Here is a 6,000-nt window from a genome sequence, read left to right as displayed (position 1 = left end):
ACCTTCTGCTGATAGCATAAAGTTAGATAGCTACAAATGGCTTTTCCCAGTGTCCTTGTGAAATGCAATCACCAACTTCAGGTTTCCTTGAGACATGTAAACAAAAAATAATTTTGACACGCAGAGGTTTCTGGTTCTTTCTGATGTGTGAATCAGCCTGATACCAAAATGGCTTGCGGTGGGTGGGTGGTATGAAGAGCGTTAATAGGTGTGTATGCTGTGTTCGCCAACCTCTCCCCTCCACATTTCGTGGATTATTACCCCAATGCTAAATGCACCCCCGAGCTTCCTTGAAACCCTGACAAGTTCGAAGCTTTTAAATTCAAGAACTGAAGTTCCACACGTGAGACAGGAAATATTTTTAAAAAGGTCTGAGTAGTTTCACCAAGTCAATCATACCATATGGTATGATGTAGGGAGTCTCTCTTACTGGCACTGATGGTATATTTGAAATGGACTTATTCTTCCCATATAAAAAGTCCAGGGTTGCCCATTAAAACTTAAATATCCCTTGAAGAGTAACATTAAGCTATTGTCAAGCATTGGAATTAGTTTATCAGATTTTTCAAAAATTGAAAAAAATTTTTTAAAAATTATTTATTTATTTGAGAGCGCGAGAGGGAGCATGTGTGAGCAGGGGTAGGGGCAGATCGAGAGGGAGAGAAGCAGACTGCCTGCTGAGTAGGGAGTTGGTTTTGGGCTCGATCTCAAGACCCTGAGATCACGACCTGAGCCGAAATCAAGAATTGAATGCTCAACTGACTGAGTCACCCAGGTGCCCCTAGTTTATCAGATTTTTAAAAATAATTACATGTTCATTGCTCAAAAAACAAATTCAAACTGTTCAAAAGAGTGTAAAGAGAAAACGTTTCTGCCTTTACCATGTTCAAATTCTCCACTTTTGGATCTCCTAGAAATTTTCTCTGCATTTTCAGGTAGCTATTTTTTTGTTTTGTTTTAAAGTAATTTCTACCCCCAACACGGGGCTTGAACTCACCACCCGGAGATCAAGAGTTGCATGCTCCACTGACTGAGCCAGCCAGGAACCCCGTTTAGGTATTCAGTTTTAGATTCATTTTTTTTCAAGTGGGACAATTCACGTATTTGAAAGGTAACAGTCTTTTCAATATTTTAAATCTTATTTTTTCTTTCTAAAACCTACACGATATTGCTTACAATGGATATATCATAACTAATTGCAAACTACAGCAATGTTGTAATAACTATCCTATGCAGTAGTTCTACATTCTCATGTGTTTATTTTGATAAGAGAGATTCCTAAAAGTGAAATTTGTGGATAAGAGAATATGTGTATATTACAGTTTCAGCATTTTGACTAGATTTTAAAAGTATGGCAATTTGTCCTCAAACTCCCAACAGGAACATATGAGTATAACTGTTTTCCAACATCCTTGACAGCACTTGGTTTTTGTTTTTTTTTAAGATTTTATTTATTTATTTATTCATGAGAGACACAGAGACAGAGAGAGAGAGAGGCAGAGACACAGGCAGAGGGAGAGACGGCACTTGGTTTTATCATTCTTTGTAATTTGCCAACTGCTTTTACTTGTCTGGTATTTTCTTGTAGGTTGAACATTTTTTATGATTATTGGCCAGTTGAATTTACCATTCATATCCTTTGGCAGTGTTTCCATTGAGTTGTTATTATTAATTTTTAGAATTCATTGTATATTGCTGGTATAATTGTTGATAGTACACGTTGCAAATGTGTTTTCTAGTCAATGATGCAAGAAGCAGTTTAAGTTGTGCTCAGTTTCTGGAACTAGACACTCTGAGCTCAAGTTCTGAATTTCTTATTTATTGATTGTTTGATTTGGGGCTATAGATTCATCATCTTAAATATGGAGAAGAGATTATACCTAATTCATAGGATGGGATGAGGAGTAAATGAGTTAGTAGACATAAACATGTAGAAGAGCACCCAGTGTATTATTGCTAATTTTTATGCTATTAATTTATTAAAATAGGGATTTTTTTTAGTTTCTGTGTGTATAATCATATCCTACAAAAAGAATAATTTTGTCTTTTATTTTCCATTATTATATGAATTTTTTCTTATCTAATATATTAGCTCTGAAATGAATAATAATGCCAATGTGGATATGCTGCATTGTTTTTGATTTTCTGATTTTAATAGGAAAATGGCTTTAATTTCACTGCTTAGCTTGATGTTGGCTCTTGGATTGTGACAAACAGTCTCTATCACATTTTCCTTTCCCTTCTATTTTATTTGGAGGATTTTAAAATTAGGAATGGATGGTGAATTCTGATAAATCTTGTCTTAGTATACTATCGTTATAATTATAACTATTCATTTTCACACTCAATTTGTTGGTATAATGAATGATCTGGAAAGATTATTTATAGTGAAATATACTTGCCTATCTAGAATAAACTCAAATTGTTTCTCTTTATATTTATTGCTAGATTAGATTGATAATATTTGACTTAGAATTTCATATCTAAAAAAAAAGAATTTCATATCTATGTTCATAAACAAAACTGACTTATAAGTTTCTTGTTTGTACTATCTTTTGGGTTTTGTTAATAAGGTGTTGGCTAGCTGGATAAAATGGAGATTACTGCATTTTTCTATGAGCTCAAGTGTGTTAAATGACATGAATCATCACTTTTTAAGACTATGTCTGTAACCATCTCAGTCTGTAGATTTTGTTAAAGGTACATCTTTAGTTATCTTTTATGATTACTGGCCTGTAAAGATTTTCATTCTTTTCTTAGGTTAATTTTGATAATTTATATATTGCTGAAAAATTACTCTCAGTGAAATTAATGTTCAATTTTATTGCCTTGGGTTGCAGAGATTTCCCCCACAATTTCTATAGTGTCTTCCATATCTGTGGTTAAACTTTTCTTTAAAAAAATATATGTATTTTGCTTTTTTTTTTCTTGAACAGCCTTCCCCCCCCTTAAAGAACCTACTTTTTTTTTTTTTTCAATTTTATTTATTTATTTGACAGAGTGAGAGAGTCCAAGCAGAAGGATCAGCAAGGAGGGGCAGAGGCAGAGGGAGAAGCAGGCTCCCTGCTGAGCACCGAGCTGGAATGGAGCTCAATCCCAGAACCCTGGGATCCATGACCTGAGCCAAAGGTAGACACTTAACCAACTGAGGCACACAGGCGCCCTGGAACCTACTTTTTATTTTTATTTTTATTTTTATTTATTTTATTTTTTTTAAAAGTTAATACATTTATTAATAAATGTATAAGACATATATGAAGAAAAACTTAAATACTCGGGGACTACACCATCACCTCTGCCACCATCAGTAAGAAGTTGTATATAGAAAGGCACAGGTAATTTTTCAAAGAAAGGACATTCATCTTGATTTAATCTTTAAGTCCAATTTCAAACAATTTTGGGGAAAAAAAAGAATAAAGTGGGAGGAACTGCCATACCCAAACAATCTGAACGTTTTCCTTGCACAGTGGATTCTTGGAACCTTTCCTTTAATATTTTTCACTGTGGGAATTTCCTGGTGCTTTTGTAGTTCACAGGTTTCTAGAAAGTTGGTTCCCTGAACAACATTCTTCTGCAAACCATGTGACAACATCACATCTCTTTCTTCAGAAATTCCCTGTGTTGATGTGGGTTCATTGTCAACGTTGGTCTCAGTACCTTTACAGATGCCTTTGGACCTCTCTGCAGATGGGTTATTCTGTGCCTCCAAGCCCCAAGGCAAATTCCCTCCCTCCAGAAGGGAGACCAGAGCAGGTCTGGGAACTGGGTATCCCAGGGATGTCAAGTTCCCATAATTCTCCAGCATCACACTTCTGTACAGGGCCTTCTGTGCAGGAGAAAGTCCAGCCCATTCTGTCTGGGTGAAGTAGACAGCCACGTCCTTAAAGGTCACCAACTCCTGGTGCCAGGCGTTCAGGGGCATGGCTGACATCACCTGGTCTCCCTCTCAGCGAAGGGCAGGGGCTGGGGGGCTCAGCCGGCTAAGCATCTGACTCCTGACTTCAGCTCAGGTCATGATCTAGGTGTCGTGGCGTCCGGTTTCACATTGGGTTCCCTGCTCGGTGGAGTCCACTTGTCCCTTCCCCGCTGCTCCTCCCCCTGCTCGTACTCTTGTGCTCCGGTGTTGGCCGTCCTGTAGACCACGTCTCCAAGTTTGAGAGGATGTATTTGCATTCGTCTGTGCTTTCTTCACCCAACAAGCATTTATCAGATACTTCATTCATTCCAGGCCAAGCGTGAGACACGGCGGAGAGAGCAAAAACGGGTGTGACCTTCTGGCCCGGAGCTCTGTCTAGAAGGTTGCTCTTCCGCCGAAAACCACGGCCGCAGCTACCGGCTTACAAACAGGTGGAGCGAAGCGATCAGCTTTGGTTACGAGGTGACGCCCCGATGGACCGAAAGCTCCCCGAGGGGGGCCGACGCTCGTCCCCTTCAGGGCCGCACGGGGGCCCAGGGCAGCGGCTGAGCAGCGACCGGAGGCCGGGGCCGCGGCGCCACCTCCTTGCATCCGCGGCCTCCCTGCCCCAAAGCGGCCTCCCCCGCCGCGGCTTCAGGGACGCGGCGGCAGCTGCTGGAAGGGCCCAGCGCCCCCGCACACGCCCCCCGCCGCCGCTGCCCCCGGCTCACCCCAGGAAAGGCCTGCAGCCTACTTTTTAAAAGATTGCTTTTCCAGGAAGAGTTCATTGAAATAGAAAGGGTGGGACATAGGCAGAGAGGAGACCAAGTCCAGAGAAGGGCCCTGGGGTGTAGGGGACGCTGCTCCACCTCCTAATTCAGCCTGTAATCAGCGCTTCCGAGGCTGGATAACGCCTCTCCTTTCTAGCTCTCAGACTGTCGGAGGCTGCTTGGCACAGTGCTGGGAGGGCAAAGAGACGGCAACTCACGTGGCAGCTTGAATAGCCTGGAAGCTGCCCTGCTTCTCCGTGTTGAGGAAAATGCCGCAAACACGTTTCTGACAAGAGATGTACTTCCTGGATTCCCGTCTGGCTGTGTTCGCTGGCTGTGCCCGGCAAGTCGTAGGCATCCTCCCAACAACTGCTGGAATGAAGGCCCCACTGAAGGCTCTGAAACTCACTGAGCTTCGCTATTTGCATCTATAGAATGGAGTGATGATACCAACCTTCTGGGTTTTTTCTGAGGATAAAATAGAATGATGACTTGTGCGGGCAAGCGTTTTCTCAATTATAGAATGTTAGGAGAATGTGAAATCTGTGGCTTGGAACCTACTAAAATTGGGCGGCTAGACTGCTGAGTCATCTACTAAACGATTACTGTGTTTATTTCCCTGACCCTATTTAATAGTTTATCATTCGATAATAAGCAATTTCGAAAATAAATTTCATTAGCAATGGACTGCTCACTGGAATTTGAGGCAGCAGATAGGGTGTGCCTGGTACATAGTAAGAGGTGATCTCAGGACCTCCTCGATTCCTGGACTTCATTTTATATATATATGTAAATATTTGCATATTTATATATATAATATATATAATACATATACATGCACATTTAAATTCAGTTAGCGAACATGCAGTACATCATTAATTTCAGATATCTTCTATATATTTTTTTAATTCCATAATTAGGTCAAACAATATTATTTGACCATAAAACCACACATTGACCTAATTTACATATTCTGCTGTCATTGGAAGTCTTAAAAATTTCATCTGGCAGGATAATTAGGAAAATTACTCTGGTTATTGAATTTTTGAAATGTGATTTTCTTCTTCTCTAAGTTCAGATTTCCTTGTTTATATTTAATTTGGCCAAAGGGGAAAAAAACCCACTCCCTCATTTTGGCTTCAGGCTCTCTAAAGAACACAGGCAATTGGATACTTAAAATGACAGTCGTAAAATAAAAATCGGCAAGACAACAAAATCGTATCCAATTATATCAATAGTAAGTGTTGAGTGATGCAGTCACTATACCATATACTATTTACATGTTTAGGTATGATTTTCTCTCTTGGAGAGTCAGTCATACATGTTCACTTCGAA

This window comes from Canis aureus, chromosome 21 (assembly GCF_053574225.1).
Source record: "Canis aureus isolate CA01 chromosome 21, VMU_Caureus_v.1.0, whole genome shotgun sequence".
Taxonomy (NCBI): domain Eukaryota; kingdom Metazoa; phylum Chordata; class Mammalia; order Carnivora; family Canidae; genus Canis; species Canis aureus.
Note: the sequence above shows the minus strand (reverse complement) of the source record.